Source organism: Bidens hawaiensis, unplaced genomic scaffold, assembly GCF_021521415.1.
Source record: "Bidens hawaiensis isolate Kalapana, Puna unplaced genomic scaffold, B.hawaiensis_p1.1 tig00035142_1, whole genome shotgun sequence".
Classification (NCBI taxonomy): domain Eukaryota; kingdom Viridiplantae; phylum Streptophyta; class Magnoliopsida; order Asterales; family Asteraceae; genus Bidens; species Bidens hawaiensis.
In genome coordinates, this window is record NW_027496125.1 from 23,544 (window position 1) to 46,613 (window position 23,070).

Below are 23,070 nucleotides of genomic sequence, written 5' to 3' on the forward strand. Positions count from 1 at the left end.
ATGCTCGAAATTGCTCGATGTTCGATCGAGAAATGCTCGATTCGATTTTGGCTCGTTGCAGTTTTCGCTCGGTTTGAATATCAACGGTTCAGTTCGGTTAGGTTGTAAATGAGTTAAGCAACGAGCAAGCCTTCGCTCGGTTCAGTTCGGCTCGTGAACAGCCCTACTAACAGGTTACGATGTGCCCCTCTAAATGGGCCTAAGATTGCATCACTTTTATGGACCATGTAACTAATGGGCCTTGATTTAGAATCTAATCTCTCTTTCTGTTCTGTTCAATCTCCGGCTATTCAAATTTCATTTCATCCGATGGCGTCAGCAGATCAAACAGTATTACAATTCGTCCCCTTATCAACCAGCTTATCCGCCAAGGTTCATCCTCTCGTCATCTTCAACATCTGCGATTGCTTCGTCAGACGCCCGGACCAGGCGGACCGGGTCATCGGGACGCTTCTTGGATCCGTGCTTCCGGACGGCACCGTTGATGTTCGGAATTCCTATGTCGTGCCGCATAATGAGTCGGCTGATCAGTTGCTAATTGTTTGCTTATAATTGAGTGTAGTGATTTACTTGAAATTGAGGTTTAATTTTTTATGATAATTACGGCTGTAATTTATGACTAGGCCTGCAAACGAACACATATATTTATTCCAACAAATATAAAACCCTTAAGTATACGACTTATCCCAATAACATTTAATTATGCTCTATTAATATGTAAAGGGACATGTTAAGGTTAGGGTTTACTTAACTTGGTAATTGTTTGTAGTTGTAGTTTTGTTGAGAATTAGTTGTAGGGTTTTAGCTGCTTTGAGTGAATTTGAAAATCTGTTAGGTTTTATGTTTGATGATAGTTAGGGCTGTAAACGAGCCCAGCATTAAGCTTTTATCTGACAAGCGAATGGTTCAAACGAGCCGAGCCCAGCTTGTTTAACTTACAAAGAGCTTGAGCTCTGTATCTAAAGCTCGAGCCTGGCTCGTCAGTAGTTTTCAGGCTCGAGCTCAGCTTAGGCTCGGCTCATTTACTACTTATTAATTAATTTTTTGAATATGTATAATTATTTATAGGAAAATTGGATTTTAATAATTCAAATTATTAATCATTGGCCAATAATAATTCCAACTAACAATGTGACCGGTGATAATCCCAACTTTCATTTTTGTTACCAATAACAATCTCAGTCTAACAAATTATTAACTCCGTTAGTTATTATTTTTAAGTTAGTACTAAATGACTAAAATACCCACTAACAAATAAATAATACTAAATAAAATTTAACAAACTCTTATTAAGTCACAGGTCACCGAATTCCCGTCACCACCTCCGGCCTGTCACCGTTGCTCCACCATCTCCGGCCTGTCACCGTCGCTCCACCATCTCCGGCACGTCGTTGTCGTTAATCGTCTCTGTCATCATCTTAGCCCGCTACTACCCATTTCCGGTCGACCACCATCATCTTCGCTCATCACCACCACGATTTTCCGGTGAAGTTTTCTGATCGGGGGTGGTGGTGTGGTTTGACGGTGGTGGTTGAACATTAGACAAGCGACGATATCGTGGCTGTTAACGGTTAGATCGGTGGCTAGGTTTTCTTCCGTTCATACGGCGGAGGTTGTTATGGTTGTCAGGGCCAGATCCGGTAACACTATAGGGATCCAATAGTTTGATGGTGGAGCTGGTATCATTCCGGTGTCTTATGATTGTCACAGCCTGATCTCAAGGATGTAGTGGGTGGCGGCGTTAAGTTCCGCCGGTACTCCGCAGCAGCTTTGGTTTTCTGGTGGTCTCAATAAGTTTGATCAAGAGATTAGTAGATATATCGGCAAATTGTAGATGTGGATAATGGTGGTTTGGCTGGAAATGGGAGCCGACGAACTGGTGTTGCCGGAGATGGTGAAGGTGACAGTGGCCGAAGATAGTTAACGGTATGGTGTGTGGGTATTGTGGTCATTTAAAACTAACTCAACGATAATAACTAACGGAGTTGATAGTTTGTTAGACTGAGATTGTTATTCGTAACAAAAATGAAAGTTGGGATTGTCACCAGTCACATTGTTAGTTGGGATTATTATTGGCCAATGGTTAATAGTTTGGATTATTAGCATCCAATTTTCCTTATTTATATATGTATAGTTTAAAAATTATAGATTTATAAATAGCATAATATATATATTATAGTTATTTTTTTTTTCACAATTGTATACGCACACATATATATAAAATAAAAAAATTATAAATGACAGGCTCGTGAGCTGCTTCAGCTTCGATAAGTGAAGCTCGGGCTTGTTTAGTAAACGGGCTTACTTTTAGGCTTGGGCTCGTTTAAGCTTGGCTCGATCAAGTTGTTTCATGAGCCAATTTTGAGTAGCTCGCGGTGTGTCGGCTTGTTTGCACCTCTACACAATACCTAATTGAATTTTGTTGTCATTGTGGTTTAGTAAGGAAATGAGCTTGTTAACACAAATGAACACAAAAAATGGTTTATTTTGATTTTGCTAATCGAGAATGATCGGTGTCAATGGTGGGTATGCCTACCAAATTTGTGTTGGTGGTTTTTTTTTAACATTCATATTTATATGCTAATTTTACTTATAAATTAATCACATATTACTCATGGATATTTTTGGTTTATGGTTAATAATTTTGTTAAGAGTCTATACTATAAGATAAGAAAAGTCATGAAAAGGTATTAAATACATTTAATGAATAAAGGAATGCATATTAACAAATAAATGGACGTAAAAGAACACGTTATTGAACTTTCATGAACACAATTGAACGAACATGGCTTATGTTCATGGTCGTTCATTTAGTTAATTGAACGAGTGTACTTGTTCATATCTTTATATTTATTAAACAAAAAACATAAACGAACTTTCCACTGAACTGTTCATGAGCAGCTCGCCGAACGTTCGGTCCGTTTACAGCTCTTAAATAAATGTTTTCTTTTTGTATTGAACGTTAGATATAATGAATTTATTATCTGACATGTGTTTCATGTTCTCCTTTATGTTGTTTCAAGGTTGCCCTGGATATAGATTATCATCACAGTATGCTATCATCTCACCAGAAGGTGAATCCAAAAGAAGTCATTGTTGGATGGTAATTCCTCATCAAATGTGTTAAATTTTCATTTTATTATTCAGTCAATGTAATCCTGGGAACTTATAATAATACCATGTTAAATCTGATTTAGGTTTTCAACTGGATTCGGCGTGACAGGTGGCAGTGCTCTTATTCATGAGTTTTATTCCAAAGAAGTCGCAAACCCTGTTCATTTGACTGTTGATACTGGATTCACAAATGGTGAAGCTTCCATCAAAGCTTTCGTCTCTGTGAACTTATCATTGGGTGATCAGCAACTCGCTGCTCAGTTTCAAGAAATCCCTCTGGATCTGCGTATGGTTGGAAGCTGAGCGTATTGGATGTAAGTCCTATAACATGTTCTTGATATAATAGAATATCTTAGTGATTAAACCGTTAAACCAAAGTATGGTATTTATGAATGTAGATGATGTTTTGAAGACCACAGCAGTTGATAAACTGCCTACCGATATGGAAGGAATGGAAGCTACAATGGAACGGTTGCTTGCACTAATAGATGATACCTACAAATATGTTGATGATGTTGTGGTGAGATTGATAGATTTCAAATTGGTTATATACTTATATCATATTATCATTACAATGTTTTTATTAATTTAAATATAAATTGTTGTTTTCCAGGAAGGGTGTGTTGCACCAGATAATACCATCGGAAGATTTATTTCAGAAACTGTATCCTCCATTCCAAAGATATCGCCATCAGCTTTTGATAGGCTTGTGAATGATAGTCTACAGGTAAAGATAATATTCCTAAACTACCCTTCATCTGTTGAGTACATTTGGTTGATGTTATGTTTTTGTTGTTGTGTAGGACCAATTGCTGCTATTATACTTGTCAAGCATTACGAGGACACAACTCAGCTTAGCGGGGAAATTGAACACAGCTGCCCAGATTCTGTAAACCAAATCTTATGTTTTTTTTCTTGAATTTGTTAAATCTGTGAGGTTGAGTTTGTTAGGGGAAGTTTGTAAGATGATTTTGGATATGTAGTAGCTGCAGATTATGTTCTGCTGGAACTGATATACTTCATGGATGCTACTAAAATGAGGCTTAGTTTCGACAAGTTGTGAAAAAGTTTTTTGCTTTTTTTTTTTGTACGCTTTGAACTAGAGTTGCACAAACTTGTTCGGTTTGAAACTGGATTTTGATAAAAACTAACATGTTCCGCCAAACCTGTTCGGCTGTTTGAATCCGGTTTCTGCCAAACCAGTTTCAACAGTTATAAGCATAGCGATTCCATACTGGCGGATTGGATTCGTTTTAAATCGGTACATAGCTTTTCTATAATCAAGCAAATGTAAACTAATAAAAAACTAAATCCTAGTCATTCACTCATACTTTTTATTGTTTTGTTGTAACCAATTATAAACATTTTCCTTTGCAGCTTATCTTGCCTTTTCCTGTTTTTCAAGCATATTCAATAAGCATGCAACCACCCTAATTATGGGTATGTGTTATGAGAGATGTAAATGTGAGATGTGATTTCCTTATGCTGGTGAGACGCAGATAGTGGAGCTTTCACATTTCACATAAAAAACATTGTTTTATGGTGTTGTGAGTTATGTAAAAAAACATTTTTTTACATAAATAATAATAAAAAAAAATCAATTTACACGCCCCTCACGCCCACGGTTTGGCTCACACAAGCACCCTTGCACACTGATCTCTGAGGTGGTGAGGTTTTAGCGTCATTTCGAGCTTCCATAACACATAGCCTAATTGCACATCCGATGGATTTGATGTTATCTTAAACTTTTCACAAGTCATAACCTTAACCTCACTATGAGTTACTTATGCAACAGCTTTATACACGGACAAACATAATTAGTGTTTTAATCAGTTTGGTCTGTGTCTTAACTGCCGGTTTCACACCGAATTAGAACTAAAAAACAGGACCATCTCAAACCATAAAAGCATTACATTACTTGTTTATTTGGGACCTAAGTATGGTCCCGATTAGATCCTTGGGGCCAGTCCGGTCCAGACCAAATATATCACAAACCAACTCATGTCACTATCTAAGAGTTTTATAAAAAGAATACAAAAATAAATAATAATATTATGAATGGCATGAATGATGGGAATGGTGGTCGGGTTAGTGAGGTTACCATTTTAACTAAAAGACGGATTTCAGGGCCGCCTCAATTTCACGCCTATACATACATACATTGATATATATTATCACACAGACAAAGACACAGACAGGCAGGCACACTTCACTATCACTTTTGTTTCTCTCGGTTTTAGACATTTATGGATTCTAAGAAAATATTATTATTGGGACATATGTTGTTCCACTTTTGAACACATTTTGTCACATTTTATTTTACTAGTCACCTACTTTAACTTTATACACAGTGTTTAATCAGTTTCATATCCTCCGATAATGTTGAAAGTGAATAATGTACGACATGCTGGGCCGGTTTTGATGAAAATTTTGGTTTGAACCGCTAATTGTGGTTTGTGGAAGGACAGACTGAACTGGATGGTTTCATGATTTTACGATTGAACGGTTTGATTTTTATTAGTTAGCGATTTTAGAAAAAAGTAGTTTTTTTAAAGAGCATAGTTTTGTATTAATTTTTAAAAAGCGGTAATGACTGTATATAAATTTAGTATACACATTACCTTATATATATATATTTCTTAAAATTATATAAAATATAATAAATATTAAAGGTCTGGTTCGGTTTACTCGACTGGTTCCAAATTTCAAAATTGTAAACCTAACTATCAAACCATTACAATCAAACGGGGTACCAGATCCCATATATACTGGCCAAATCAAACGACTTTCTTCGGTTTAGGTGGTTCAGTTAGTTTTAGCGGTTTATAAATAGACATGTAATAAACCCATGTTTATAGGCTTTACATGTGTCGTCAATGTTAGTTCCCATTCCAATGAAGTAAGAGATCCCCTCAAGGACTATCGAGCTGGCCACTTCTAGGGGGTGTTTGGCCTAGCTTTTATTTTTTGGCGTATGCTTATATCCTTACACAAATAAGCTTATTTAAATAAGTGAAAAAAACCATCTTCAAACAAGCTTATTCAAAATTAGCCTATATAAGAAAACTAGACAGGTGCCCGCGCTATGCAGCGGGGAATATGAACCTTGGTAATTACATTATAGATTTATGGGTGTTCGTCGTTTCGTATGTAATTGTGAAACCATTTATTGGTATATGTAGATTCATAGCTATTATTTTAAACTCATTTTAATATCGAAGTATAAACGAAATGGAACCAACCATTGTTAATGGTTTGATTTTGTTGGGTAATTTTCAATGGTTTAGTTTCAATTTTCGATGACCAAAAGCCGTTAATAATAGTTTGGCTCATGGTTTAATTTAAGACCATTAAAACCGGACAACAAACGGCTATATGTAAAATTTTATTTTTTTAACTAAAAAGAAATTATGACAATATCATACTCAAATTAAAGAGAATTAAATGTTCGTTTTTATGGTGCAATTTTTAAAAATAATATTAACGTATGAAAAAGTTATAACCGTTTAAAAATCGTTGGAGTATTTGGATTGGAAATTAAATTATGAAGAGTATATAGTTAAAAGATAAAGAACCAAAGTTATAACTATTTCTTATATTTGCAAAATATTATTAAAGTTAAAGGGACAATCTTGTAACTATTTTGGAGAAAAATGAAGCCTATGGACAATTTAATGTTAGAATGGCCACTTTGCCCTCATTTTAGGTAGTAACATATTCTTGAAAATTTATAAATCACTTAAAATCTACCGTCTTAATTTGCTCATCTTTCTCTCATTATATATAGTATAGATAAGCTTAAGCTTAAAAAGCTAAACCAAACATCAAATAAACTTATTTTATAAAAGAAAAAAAAACTAAAAAAACTATAAGCTTGGTTAAAAAAACTAGGCCACGCACCCTCTATTGCCCTCCAGTCAAAGGAGGCGAGTGGTATACATACATGAAATAGTTTTATTTGAGAAGCGATAAATAAAAATTCATTTTTAGTAGAGAAACCGTAAGAGTCATAAATATATGTATCTTTTGTTTTAGCTGTAATATGTAAGACATTTATGTAATTATAATTATCATTATACATATAATACCGTTAATTTATTTAACTGTTTTGGCAAATTTTTAAGAGAAGGAGACAAAAGACAGAAAGGAACCGCAGCCAACTAAGGTTCCAAATGCTATAAGACAAAAAGAACTAATTAAAATATTACATGTTTTGTCTCTGTTATTAAAGTTAACTATTAACAATTTATAGTGTATAATTAATTTGATCAAATGTCCAACATTTTGGGTTTCCAACAAGAAAAGAGAAAGGGCCAACATCTTATAGACTCTTAGTATATCACTTTAGCAACAAATATATATTTTACTAAGTTGATACAAAGCATTGTATTCTATTGCAATACTTTTGTAAATTAAAGTAAACATGATGCAAGAATATGATCAACACCATATTATGCAATTTTATTGTTATATATATATATATATATATATATATATATATATATATGGGAAAGTGAATATGAGACTGTTAAGCATCTAAGCTTATATGTGAAACCCTCAAAACTACATAGTTTTGATTAACAATTCCTAAAAAAGATGATTTTATTCCTTTCTTATTTTTGTTTCCTCTCCATTAAATTAACAAACTTCGACTAAATACCTACAGTAACTACTTCAATCATTCAACATTAACGATTACTAATTTTGCAGACTATAAGCAACTCATATTCTCAATCTTTAATCACAATTTCTCATATCAAAACTCAAAAGACGTCCTACTATTCTAACGAATAATGACTTCTCCTTTTTGTGTAAACCACCATTAATGTCCACTGATTCAAAAAAAATTTCTTATGTCTTATTGTTATGATTTACAAACATATATAATTTTTGTTGCAAAAATAAAGAATAAAAAAAATCTATTATTCAAGTGCTTCTGTTTAACCACATGCCCAGAGGTCTAGAAATGCTCCAACATAAATTTTGTTTTCAAACTTGTTTTCGTGCAAACTAGTTTTAAATGAATTGGAAAATTTAAACTAAAAATTTGATTGAAGAAGATTATTTGCTTGAAGATGAGAAATCCATGCGATGATATATTGAGTTAGGAATTTATCCTAAATTTGTTGAACTGATGGGAATGAAACAAAAATAAGAAAGGAATAAAATCATCTTTTTTAGGAATTGTTAATCAAAACTACGTAGTTTTGAGGGTTTCACATATAAGCTTAGATGCTTAACAGCCTCATATTCACTTGCTACATATATATATATATATATATATATATATATATATATATATATATATATGAAGACATAAAAATCTTACGTGTCGCGATATGGTCGCTCCCCCTTTTTTTGGAGTCACTAGATTTGCTTGATTTTTAAATGAAGACTTCTCATGCATTTGACCCGAATTCATGGGTATGAGTCTTACCAACCCCAGATATTCCTTAAACGGGTTATAACATCTCATTAAATTAAAAACTATTCTCACCAAATTATTAATGTAAAAATCCTATAAAATAGGATATAATAAAAATTAATATCTGATTTATTTAAAAAAAGTTATATATTATTTATAATTAAAAAACCAATTTGATAGTAAAAAAAAATAAACGGGTCATGGGTCTCATCAAACTGATATAGCTTTTAAACCGGGTTATAACATCTCATTTATTTATGAAACAATTTATCATCAAACCATAATTATATTATTAACTTTCATACAATAAAAAAATTAATAATTCTAAAATAAATAAATATTATAAACAAATAAGATAAAACAACCCCCGTAATACGGGGGATAAAAACTAGGATATATTTAAAAAAAATTATATATTATTTATAATTAAAAAACCAATTTGATAGTAAAAATAATAAGCGGGTCTTGGGTCTTCTTAAACCCAAATAACTTTTAAACAGGGTTATAACATCTTAGTTATTTGTGAAACCATTTTATCATCAAACTCTAAATATATTATAAATTTTCTTACAATAAATAAAAATTAAACTCAAAGAGTATATAAATATTAAAAACGAGTAATGCAAAACATCCCCCGTAATACGGGGGATTAAAACTAGTATATATATATATATATATATATATATATATATATATATAGGGGATGGTTCAAGAGAGAAATGATATTATTGTAAGAAATGAATATGGACCACTAGTTTTGTTTTAAGTTTTAAATGCTTAAAGCTAAACAAAGAAACTATTAATTATTTTCTTTCTTCAATTAATATAACTAATAACCCATAATACTTATTTATTTAATTAATATAACTAATTAAATTATTATAATTAGAAAATATTAAGAACTCATTTATTTTATAACTTACTTTTTGTTTCTTGAATTTTTATCCTACACAAGTATAATTTATTCATACATTAAAATTTCTTTCTATCCAAAACTAATTTCTTCAAACTCAATATATTAATATCCATCAACATATACTTACATTATGATGAATAATATCAAAAAACAATTTTACATGTGTTTACATTAGATATCAACAAAAAACATACAACCTACACAAAAGCGTATAATCTACACTTATTCTAAAATTAAGACAACATATAAGCTACACACGAAAAACATTTAACCTACACACAAAATTCATCATCAATAAAATACATACGCACACGAAAACATATAACCTACACACACAAAACATATAACTTACACACGAAAATTTTATCTTACACAGATACAATTTATTCATACGTTAATTTCTTTTCAAAACCAATTTCTTCAAATTCAGTATATCAATATCCATCAACACGTAGTTACATTGTGATGAATAATACAAAAAACTATCTTACACATAGTTGCATTAAATGTCAATAAAAAATATACAACCTACACAAAAACATATAACCTACACTTTTTCTAAGAATAAGAAAACATATAGTTTACATATGAAAAACATATGACCTACGCATGTGTAGGGTATGTGTATCTTTGTGTAGTTTATATAATTGTTGATGTCGAATTACATATGTAAGTTATATGCTTTTTGTATATTGTACGTTTTTATTGCTCAAAGCAAGTGTAGGTTATATAACTTTGTGTAGGTTGTATATTTATTGAACTTAAATACGTTGATATATGCTAATATATTGAGTGAAAATTATTTTTTTAATATAAAAAAATAGTATTATATGAATAAATTGTATTTATGTTGAATAAAATGAAGAATGTGTAAATAAAAAATATAACTAAAGTAGTGTTTTTATCTTTTTAATTATTATAGTTAAATTAGTTAGATATATTAATTAGAGATATTTATTATGGTTATATTAGTTGTATTAATTGGAGAGAGAGTGTGCATTTATTGTTGCATTTACATCTTTTTTATTTATTTTTAAATATTTAAAACCTAAAATAAAACTAGTGACTCATATTCATTTCTCTCATTTCTTGCAATAATTTGATTTATTTCTTGAACTTAAATACATATATATATATATGTGTGTGTGTAACTTTGTAGTATGCAAGAAACTCAAAGAGCACGATGAACACGAAACACACGATGATACATATTTATATTTTTATTGTAACATATACTTAATCATGTTGTAATATGTATAATTATAATGTAACTAAAAAAAGTTTATATACATATTTATATTATTAGTGGTTTTTACTAAAAAAAGGTTTTCATACATTTTCCCGTTTATATACATTAAAATTTATGGTTCATAGTCATTTCGAAATACAAAAAGAAGCTTCATGTTTACATACATATGTATATTGATATCTTTTATACTCTTATAAAAGTTAACCATGGATTACACTATGTAAATAGCCCCCGACGTCTTGATAATGGACGGGAAAAATTATTTATATGACCGTTTTCTAAGCCCAAAAACAGATTTGTCTAACATACCCCTAAACCCTCTAAACTTCAATCTATTTACAAAAATTGTCCAACTAGCTGATTTCTAACATGAATAAACAAGATTAGTAAAAAATACACATTCGAGATATACAATTACTCTCACGAAAAAGTACGATTGCATAGAAAAATTTCCATACCGTGTTTTGACAAACCTAATGTAAGGCCCCGTTACCGGTAGCCCTACTTTCGTGTTGGATTTACTCATAAACGCAGTTCTAAATATCAGAGTTAATTAAAACATTCGCGGAATTTAAAAGCTTTCATAAAACATTTTATAACAAAACACGTCTTGTCTTAAAACATCATTTTGTCTTTCAAAATAAACGAAACATTAAACTTAAACGTCTTGAGTCTTCCGATGCCAGCCTCTTATTCGGTGCCACGTGTCTCCTCAAGCGAGCTGCCTCATCCTACTCACCTGCGTGCATACTAAAAGTCAGCTACGCTGAGTGAGTTCTAGTTAATCATACACTATACAATACACATAAACTTATATTCTTTCATTCATACTTTCATACTTTCATTCTTTCTTTTGTATTAACTTACCTTCATATCTTACGTTATAAAGAGTATTACGCCCTACATTCCTCGAGTATTATTAGGGCTCGGTACCCTCATTCCTCGAGTATTATTAGGGCTCGGTACCCTCCTTCCTCGAGTATTATTATGGCTCGGTTTCCCTCTTTCCACGAGTATTATTAGGGCTCGGTTTCCCTCTTTCCTCGAATATTAGTAGGGTTCGGTTCCCTAGTTCTCGAATATTAGTAGGGTTCGATTCCCTCTTCGTTACCATACAACCATACATCATACCTCGAGTATTATTAGGGCTCGGTACCCTTTTCGTAACCATACAACCATGCAACCGTCATTTCCTTCTTTTATTAACTTTATCACGTTCATACACATAAGTATACATATCATACTTACCTTATACATAGCGTTACTACCTGACGGTACGTGCAATATCCGAAGATCGTTCACGTACCATCAAGCCATCATTCATACATATCATATTATTCACATAAGGCATACACTTATCTCTTAGGATAAGCGTATTTACAAACATATTGAGTATGCACACAGCCTCGAAAACATAACACATAAATGGGGCTAGAAACTCACCTGAACACGGTTACGTTCACCGTTAATCGTAATTCCTTTCTTCAGTTGTGCACGGCTGACTGTATAACAAGTATACGTATCAATTAACTATCACTTCTCATAATGTATTCCTATCTTTATATGTCCCACAACGAACGGGGGTCCGGGGGCAGCGCCCCTGGCAGCGGGGTCTAGGGGCGGCAGCCCCTAGCAGGGTCCAAGGGGCAGAGCCCCTGGCTGGGGTCGAGCTGCCAGGTCAGCTTGGAAAAATTTTATTTCCATTAACTGTCTTAACACATTTTTCATTAGATTTTTAATTTATTTTCTAAACGAACTTGACTTTAAGCGAAGTTAAACCTTAGGCGAACTTAGCTTTAGGTGAAGTTAAACCTCAGGCGAACTTAGCTCTAGGCGAAGTTATCAGACGAACTTGGCTTTAGGCGAAGTTATCAGACGAACTTGGCTTTAGGCGAAGTTAAACCTCAGGCGAACTTAGCTCTAGGCGAAGTTATCAGGCGAACTTGGCTTTAGGCGAAGTTACCAGTTAGGCGAACTTAGCCGTAGGCGAAGTTATCGCTTTGAAGGCGAAGTTATCGCTTTGAAGGCGAAGTTGCCCAGATGCAGGCGAAGTTGCCCAGATCAGCCGCTGTTTTAGTTTCTGACCAGCATTTCGAGCGATTTTAACACCCTTGCTATGGTTCGACATCACCCCCTACGTTCCCCAACCGTTTCCGGTCGTATATACGCTATAAAGCTCGGATCTTTAAACTTCAAAGATCAAGAATCATACCTTTTTGAGCTCGTTTGGATCTCGTTTACTTGTTTAATCACAACCAACGCTCGCTCTCTCTCTCTCTCTCCCGGATCTGCCCGGTTCTTCCTCGGCCGGCGGCGAAGTTGTGTGGTGTGTGTGTTTTGGGGTGTGTTAGAAAAGTGATAGAATGAAAGATATTTTTTGGTTTAGGGTGTACTTATATCCCTTAAATCTCATGGACCTAAGGCCCATTCTTATTTAACCCATCTCAATTATTCCAAGTCCATGATCCGCTCCTTACTCGATATTAAATAATTTATAACGCGAAATCACTAAACATAACTTTCTTTATTTAACATTATAAATTTTAGGATGTTACACCTAATGATTGTCGCCTATACAAATAAAAGAAATCCACTCATTTATAATAACCTCACAGCATATAAAGCGTGCAAAGAAACAAATCTAACGTATTTGGATTTTTATAGCAATGCATGTTAAAATTGTTCTAACAACGGTTTTATTTGATAGCTTTGATATTCATTATGAAAAAGTATTATGTTATATATTAACTATAATCATTCTTAATAATATATCATCCTAATTGTGACAATGGTTTTTAGTTGTATATATAATTACTCTAGTATTTTTTTTAATAACAGTCTCATTTATTCTTAATAAAACAACATTAATTTTCACGATTTGACTCAAAGCCTTGACCTTTAAATTAGGGGACATTTTATAGCGCTCTTAAACACCATTGAGCCATATATTCTTTAGTAGTTACTTTAGTTGTTAGGAAACAACTTATCAATTTACAAATCAACCTATCAATAAGAATGAGTCATATAATGAAAAAAGAAAATAATAGCAAGTATCAACAGTTGAGTGAAATACATCTAATTTAATTTGATCATCCAAATAATATTTCATAAAAAAAGTAATAATTTTTTAAGACAATGAGGTAGTCAAGGACATGGTTGGGAATTGGAGTGAGCAAATTGACCCTTTCACTTCTTCCAACAATTACACTCCGACCACATAAGTTAAACAACTTAATATTTATTTAACTAGGATCCCATATATATATTTTTTCTTTCAAAGCTATTATAATTATAAAAGTATGACAGACGATCCATAAACCCTAAAACGGTTTCACTATAAATATAAATCATAATTCATAATTCATAAATGTTAGTTATAACTTGATTACTTTTTAATGATGTTTGTAATTTATACGAGTATTGAAACTAAAGGGCTTTTTGGTATTTTTTATTTTGAACAAAAGGATTATATTAAAAACATTAAAAAGAGTACAGGTTAACAAAATCTAGCAAGAAGATGAGGAATAAGTCCAATAAAGACCGAAAGAAACTAAAACATCTAATACATCATTTCATCCAGGTTAAAACCAAACTATAACCTCCACTCTCTTATAAAAGTCGCGGACCATATAGAGAGCCACAAGGCAATTCTTTTATATCACCCAAAACTTTGTGAAACAAAATAGCATTGCCGTCAAAAATCTTCTCGTTACGATTACACCTTAAGCTCCACAATGTAGAGAAGAAGATAGTAATAAGCAATTTCCTTTTCACCTTATTGGAACTCTAATCTTCCCAAAAAAAGACAAAGTTGACTTGACGTCCACAAAATTCCCCGGGCTAGGAATTTTGACCCACCTACAAACCTCTTCCTAAATGGCCACCGAAAATGGACAACTCGCCAAAAGATGATCCGCGTTTTCATCCTCCATAGAACAAAAGGGGCAAAGCAAATCTGAAAATGTTATACCCCTATAGGCTGGGGGGAGGGGGATTTGGTAATCTCTTAATAATTTCATTAAGATGTTGCATCAGAATTGGTTAAAGGTAGAGTGCTTTTAGTTAACTAAAAAGACACATTTTAATGATTAATAACTAAGTTTAAGAGACATGTTAAATGATTTAAAGGTTATCTATTATATTCAGTTAGACATCTTAATGATTTAGCATAAGATTGTCAAATAATCTCTTAAATTTTATTTTGCAATTAAAAAAAAAGGTTAATGATCTTAAATTTATGAATTTAATGTTTTTTTATTAAAAGAAACATGTGAAGTGTGAGTAGAGATCTTCTGTCTTCTTTTATCTTGTCATGTCTTGGTCTAATAATATGTATTGTAGCTTTACATACTATAATATCACATGACACATTATATTTATAGTATAACGTTTTTATTCTAGATGAATCAAGTATAGGACACACATATATAAAGTAAAACAAGATATCTTAATTATGTAAAACACAATTAGTAAAATATGAATACCTTAAGTCAACTTGTGTAAGAGTAAAATTGACTATATGACATACTTACTAGTACGTTAATGATATTCTATTAAGTTTTATTATAACTTTTTGATCATGCAGATATATTATCAATTTGTAATGTCCATACACACAAAAGCCAATGAGGGAATCAATGTTCTTATATAGTTGATATTTGATAATTTCCAAAATTTTGTTAACTGCAATATTGTTTATTATTTATTATTTAAGAAGTACGCACGTTACTTTATTTTTGTCAATTTTGATGTTATATGCAAAATTCATTGATATGGACCATATGGTCCTTTTTTGATATGTTGACCATTACATCTATCTTTCATCCTTCAGAAACATAACTTTATTCAATCACAGATTTTCAAGCTTTCAAAAGTTGGTACAAATGTGGATTTAATTTTCAAACACTACCAAATATTACATGATATAGGCCCACTTTTATTCCAAGGTTTGGAACTTTTATATTTATTGAAATAAGGATTGACATTGATTGACATGAATTTTTGCAAAGTAATTAATGATCGAATTTATTATGCACTTTGCTTGATTTACTTTGCTTGATTTATTGTACAAACTATTTTGCAAGTATTAATTGGCCTAAGCAAGTGCAATTTTAATATTTGAAGGGGTAACACCTTTACAAAACCCTAGGACTCATGCACCAGTCACGGCAAGTCCTATAACGCACTCCTATCCCAGATAGGACACGACAAAAACTTGATGAAGGGTCGATCATGTCACAATCATTGCAAACTCAAAAACGACCGTATTCTGTGGAGGTTCATAATACGCAACAAATTTGAGATAGTTTCAAGTGACGCTTGATTCGGGTAAGAGTAGGCTACTAGTTCAAAAAGGGTTGTTCAGAAGCGATTTATTGATACGGAAACAAGGGTCACATACTCATACTGGCAAAGATATCTCATCGAATTCTGGTGAAAAGCCATATACTAAAGTGTTGACAAGATGTGAGGTGTAAGACGACCCATAACGATCCATTGACTTACATAGGCGGGAGGGGATGTTCATGAAGGGTTTATTTTTTTGCCATGAAACATGCCATGATTAAGGAACATGATTAATGTTAGATATAAAGTTTATGATGTTTGATATAAAGTTTTGAAATGTGCGTTGGGGTCAAGGAAGACGACATAATACAAAATGGTTTTACGTGTGATAGAATCATTTTGTAAGGATTTGCATGGGTTTCAGTGAATATTTATAGACGTGGTATGAGACGTGTCTTATTTTATGATAATTTGAATGCAGTATGAAAAGTTGTAAATGTATAGTGTCATAAGTGAAAATTAACGTTTTAATAATATATTTCAGTATTAACTATAGTAAGAACTAAGAAGTGATATGGTATCTCCGAGCTATTTTGATGAAAGGACAAAGTAAGGCGTTTTTCTTTTTTACTTTTGAATCATAATTAGTAAAGGGTAGAGTGTAGTTGATTGACTATAAGTTTGAGTTTTTTTAAGTCTTCTATTGTGTGATGTGTAAAACCCAACAAAAGTCCCACGTCCAGATGTTGAGGTATGAGTCTGCGACTTACACTTGGGATGTAAAGATCTACACAAGAATACAAAAAACTAGAATGAGAGAGCGGAAAAAGAAAAATCTTTAATATGGTGTTACATACAATCCAATACATCACAACATGACGGTCTACCACTGAAACAAGAAAGCCACAAAGCACCCCGAGAAGAGAGCAAAAGATAGACGACGAATCAAGCAGTATGACATAACAATCAAATCAACTATACCGACAATCAGTATTTATAAAAGGATCAATCGATCTTAATTGGTAGACTTGTTTATCTTCCCCCTCCTCTTAATATTCTCTTACCAATGGAAAACTCCAAAAGGCCACAATAGGCTCTCTTTTTATCATGCTGCCAATGATAAAAAGTCTATTACAAATCATAAGTTAATCAATCTAAAATGGGTTTTAGCCTGTTGACTATCACTTTTTTAGTTAAAGACTTTACAAAAGCTTGTGGGTCGATGATCAAAACAATGACAACAAACCAAAGAAATGTTTCTACAAATTATAAAAAAAGTTATAAATAAAAACACATGGTGCTTGTTTCTTCTTACACATGTATTGGTTACTTTATAAAGACATGTTTGCTTAAAAATATAAACCAAATACAAATTATTCACTCCTTTTCCCATTTTTTTTCTTTGCTTTTTTTGATACGGTAAAATAATTACAAGCATGCGTATAGTTGTTTATACACATGGGTTTTGATGCAGTTTATAACTTTATACATTAATCTTATAATTAAATAAATATAAATCCCATTTGCATTGTGCAAAAAGAGATACATGTTTGTGTTTATCCTTCTTTTCTTGATAAGTGCCCAATACTTAGTTTATATTTTTACGTGACCATTTTATTTTATTATAATTACTATTATTAGGGAATGTTAACGTACAAATGAAATTAACGTGCTAAACGTGAGAATCAAGTAAAGTAATTATATATACAAGTAGAATAATTATGTAATTACTCTATAATAATTAATCTATAATGTAATTACATAATTACTTTGTATATATAATTAATTATCACGTTTAACACGTTAATTTCATTATTATTTGATCCAAACCCTACTATTATTATAATGACATATGATATAAATACAATCAAGTTTTTCTCTCTTTATTTTCATTAAAGTTACTTCAAAACTTTTTTCTACATAATCTTTAATATATATTTGAAAATTTGATATTCAACACTAACTTTTTGAAGATGGTCAAATATCTACAACTCTAGGATGTGTGCAAGACTTCTTTTGATTTGAACTTTTCCCATTTTCGAAACTTCAAAATCCATCAAATCTGTTATATGTTAAAAAAGACAAATCATATGTTACAAAAAAATAAAAATGTTTGGTCAAATGTGTTTCCTCAACCTTCCAACAACCAATATGCAAAGTGATCTCCTTTGAAGTTCCCTAAAATAAAGCAATCCACTTTACCAAACAAAAGGCTAAAGACAAATGCCATATGCCACCAGAAAAGCCAATTTTAGTAGGGATGGCAAAAATCCCCGAATCCGACGGGGAAACCCGAAAACCGGCTTATTTCGGGTCGGGTCGGGTTTTGTTTTTTCGGTTTCGGGTCGGGTTTCGGAGATTGTTTCGGGGATTGTTTCGGGTTCGGGTTCGGGTTCGGGTTTGGGTACCCCCGCCCCGACCCGCCCCGATATAATATATATAAATATAAATAAAAATAATATATATATACATATATTAAAAACCTAAACCTAACCTAACAATCTCAAATCATCGCCGTCTCTGTCTCAGTCCTAATAACCACCAATCCACCGTGCACCACCAATCCACCACCAATCCACCATCAATCTGCAGTCCGCAGTGCACCACCAATCGGCCAATCCGCAGCACCATCAATCTGCACCACCAATCGGCAGTCCGCAGCACCACCAATCCACCACCAATCCACCACCAATCCACCATCAATCGCCCCGTCTGCACCACCGGACCACCCTCCTCCTCCTCGTTCTCATCCTACCACTCTACCAGGCTACCACCTGTAATGTAAGATCCCTAATTGTCAGTTGTATTATTTTGCATTCGGTTTTGTACATGTGTTAAGGATTCATTCCTATACTAAATTCATTCCTATATTTAGCATGAATTTGTGGTACATGAAATTGATATAAACCCTTTGGTGGTGTTATGAAGAAACCTTTTATTTTAGAGTTTTTTATGTGTTTGGACAATGGATCAGAAGATATAAACCTTTTTATGTGTTTGGATCAGAAGTTAGAGTTTTTATTACTTTATATTTTAAGGCAATAAATGTAAAGTAGTAATCTGTTTTGATCCAAACACATAAAACGGAAAATAAAACGAAATCAGGGCGGCTTAAATTAGACAATGGATCAAAGTAGGTTTATTCGAATCATTATAACATCTGTGACTTAAAATTAATTTAAATGAATTAACACTACGGTTGTTGCAGCCCGCCTCACACTACGGTTCAATCCGAGTTCAATTTAGAAACATCCGTTTTGACCCAAATAAATGTAACCATTTTCTGAAACAGCTTGATTCGACCTGAACTGTTTTGACCTGTGAGTCCGACCAAACCCACACGTTTTGCCAAGCTTACAACATACCCAGTCTTATCACCTCCACCATCTGATAAAGCAATACATGCATTAACAACTAGAATACAATCAAATGGGTGGTTCAAGATTAGGCTAACCCAAAATAACATTTTGATCCAAACAGATTACTACTTTACATTTAGCATGAAATTGTCAGTTAGTTTATCAGTTAGTTTATTTAGCATGAAATTGTCAGTTGTATTATTTTGCATTCGGTTTTGTACATGCATTAAAACTGACTTTTATGTGCCATTCTATTTCAGTTGCATCTACAACTATATGGCATCACAAGGTGATAAATTTGCTTCAGACACTTGTACTCCTACTCCCGTTGCTTCAAACACTCCTACTTATTCTACTCCTCAAGGAAGCAGTGAAGGGGTACATGATTCTAATGAACCACCACCAACTAACTTTACTACCCACGATGAGTCTAACCTTGATGATACTTTTGAAGATGGTCAAAATGTCGGTGGTAAAAGGAAAAGATCTGCCGTGTGGAACCATTTTAAATTAATGAAAGTGAACGGTGAAGATAAGGCGGAATGTAACTATTGTAAGAAAAAGCTAGGAGGTTCAAGCAAAAACGGCACATCGCATTTACGAGATCATTTTGAACGTTGTCCAAGACGAACTGTTAAAGATATACGACAAAGCATCTTGATTATGGAGCAAAAGAAAGTTGATGGTAGTTCATCATATCTCTCCAACTACACGTTTAATCCAGACAACTCAAGGAGAGATCTCGCGGAGATGATTATTGTGCACGAGTATCCTCTTACAACGGTGGACCATCATGGTTTTAGAAAGTTTGTTCAAGGTCTTCAACCTTTGTTTAAGGTTCCGAGTCGAAATACCATCAAGAGCGACATTTTAAAAATTTATGAATATGAAAGGGTGAAAACTAAGAAACTATTAGGGAGGATCACAAGTAGAGTGGCAATAACTACTGATATGTGGACAGCTAACCATCAAAGAAAAGGGTTTATGGCCGTCACTGCACACTTTATAGATGACTCTTGGAACTTGCAAAGCCGAATCATGAGGTAAAGCTGTACAAGTCTAATATAAAGTTAGTTTAAAACTTTAAATGTATTTTACACTTATATTGATGCATAAATTTTATATAGGTTTATTTATGTGCCTGCACCACATACAGCTGATGTTCTTGCAGATACGCTATATGATTGTCTATGTGATTGGAATATTGATAGAAAAGTGTCTACTCTTACCGTTGATAATTGTACCACAAATGATGCAATTATCAACAAGTTACTACAGAAGCTTCCATTGAGATCACTCATGAGGAAAGGAGAGTTGTTTCATATGCGTTGTTGCGCGCACATTCTCAATTTGATTGTTCAAGATGGTTTGTCTGTTATTGAGGATGGGATTGAAAGAATTAGAGATAGTGTTTTATTTTGGTCTGCATCAGGAAAAAGAGAGCAAAAATTTGAGGAAGCAGCCAATCAACTTGAAATGGAATACACAAAGAAACTGATCGTTGATTGCAAGACTCGCTGGAACTCTACTTATTTGATGCTTAGTGTTGCTATACCTTATAGACATGTTTTCACGCGATTAAAGCAAAGAGAGCCCAGGTATACTAGTTTGCCTACGGACCTTGATTGGGACTTAGCAACTGAGATATGTAACAAGCTACAACTATTCTATCGGGTAACTCTTTTGTTTTCTGGTAACAAGTATCCTACTGCTAATGTCTTTTTCCCTTTGATATGTGAGATTCGTTTTTCTATGCGGGAGTGGACTAAGTCTTCTATTGTTGACATTAGTCTAATGGCGTATAAAATGAGTAGCAAGTTTGATAAATATTGGTCTGTAATTCATGGGATTATGGGGATGGCTGCGGTTTTAGATCCACGTTACAAGCTAAAATACGTAGAGTTGCTTATGCCTGCCTTATACGGTGAAGAAATGGCAAAGGAAGAGTTTAAATCTCTTGAGGATTTTGTCCGAGCTTTTTTTAAAGAATATGAATCTACCAACTCACGTGGTAAAAACTACTATGAAGGTATAATCATATTAATATTTAATGAGTATAAATATAAATTGCTAATATTTGATTTATCTTGATTCACATTAATTTATAGGTGGTGGTTCTAGTTCATCTTTATTCAGTTCGGGGTTGTCAGAGTGTTCTTCTGGTGGATTCCAAAAATTCCTATCTGACATTAAATCCAAAGCTAAGGTGAATGATGACTTGAATGATATGGCAGAGTTAGATAACTACTTGAAAGAAAATCTTTTGCCTGATGAAGTAGAACTGGATTTGTTGCTTTGGTGGAAGACAAATGGAGGTAAGTATCCGACACTTCAAAGGATGGCAAAAGATGTATTGGCAATTCCAGTTTCCACCGTTGCCTCTGAATCTGCGTTCAGTACAAGTGGAAGATTAATAAGTCCTCACCGAAGTCGACTTCACCCAAAAACTTTGGAGGCTTTAATGTGTGCTCAAAGTTGGTTGTTGAATGAGATTCGAGGTAACGCTATATTGAATATTACATTATTACTCATGTTATTTATCTTCATAATCATGAATATATGTTTATGTTATTACTATTAAATATAGAAACTTGTTCGGAAGAGACCGAGGCATACTGCCGCACCATTGAATATGAAATGGATGTGGAAGAGGTAATAATATTTATAAAATTTACTATTTTTGTAACATAGCTTTTATTCTTTTAACTTGGTTGATTTATTGATAAATATTCTTAATGTAGGTAGGTACTAAAGAAAGTGGCACGACGACTTTGGATGATTTGGTTTGATTTGGTATTTAGATTTGGTCGCAATTTTGTAGTTTGTGTATTTGGCATGATTTTTCGGCCATGTAGACTTGGTTTTATTTCCTTTGTAACACATTGTTTCAGCTTTTATGTGTGTGATGCAGAAGTTTATTTCGATAAATGTTCAGTTTCGGGTTTTCGGGTTCGGGTTTTCGGGTTCGGGTTCGGGGACGGGTCGGGTCGGTTTCGGGTTTTCGGGTTCGGGGACGGGGCGGGTCGGGGGGGTACAAAAAACCAAACGGGGAATCCCCGAATTAAACCCGACGGGTAATGGGGCGGGTACGGGGATGGTTTTTGGTTTCGGGTTCGGGTTCGGGTTAAGCCAAACCCGCCCCAAACCCGCCCCGTTGCCATTCCTAAATTTTAGTTTCTTTCTTCTTTGGCTTCATCAACCCTTTTATCTTGCACTAAATATTGGGGTTTAACAACTATTAGAACTTTTATATTAATCTTTTATCATGTAAATTCTTTAAAGAAAAACTCACATAATACCACCAACACACTACAATCTAATGGTAGCATGTAAAGTGCAACTTATATATATAGTTATGTTAAGTAGTTGCGTTAAGCGTATGATTTTTAAAAGGTTAAAATTAACAAAGGATGGCAATGAGACGAGTCTTGCTAATTACAATCCATACTACAGTATAAACTATATTCCTTACTCGTTGGGTACCCTACTACTCAATTTCCAGTTGGTATATCAAGTATACCTGCAGGCATTGAATATACATATATACCTGTTAATTTGTTAAGAATTATCAGTCGAGAACGAAAAACATTGAATATACATATAAACCTGTTAATTTGTTAAGAATTATAAGTCGAGAACGAAAAATACATATATACTGTAACATCCCGAAATCAAAAATAATATTTAATATATTATTTATTTATGGCGTAATAGTTTACTC

The 23,070-nt window shown here is 33.1% G+C and overlaps 1 pseudogene across 1 annotated transcript; it reads left to right on the plus strand.

Annotated features, from left to right (window-relative positions):
• Positions 1 to 309: 309 nt before the first annotated feature.
• On the plus strand, positions 310 to 4,368 carry LOC143587109 (eukaryotic translation initiation factor 3 subunit F-like; annotated as a pseudogene). Its single transcript, XR_013144815.1, has 6 exons — positions 310 to 540; positions 3,024 to 3,103; positions 3,198 to 3,428; positions 3,513 to 3,634; positions 3,728 to 3,841; positions 3,918 to 4,368. The product of XR_013144815.1 is annotated as a eukaryotic translation initiation factor 3 subunit F-like (transcript).
• The last annotated feature ends 18,702 nt before the right edge of the window (positions 4,369 to 23,070 follow it).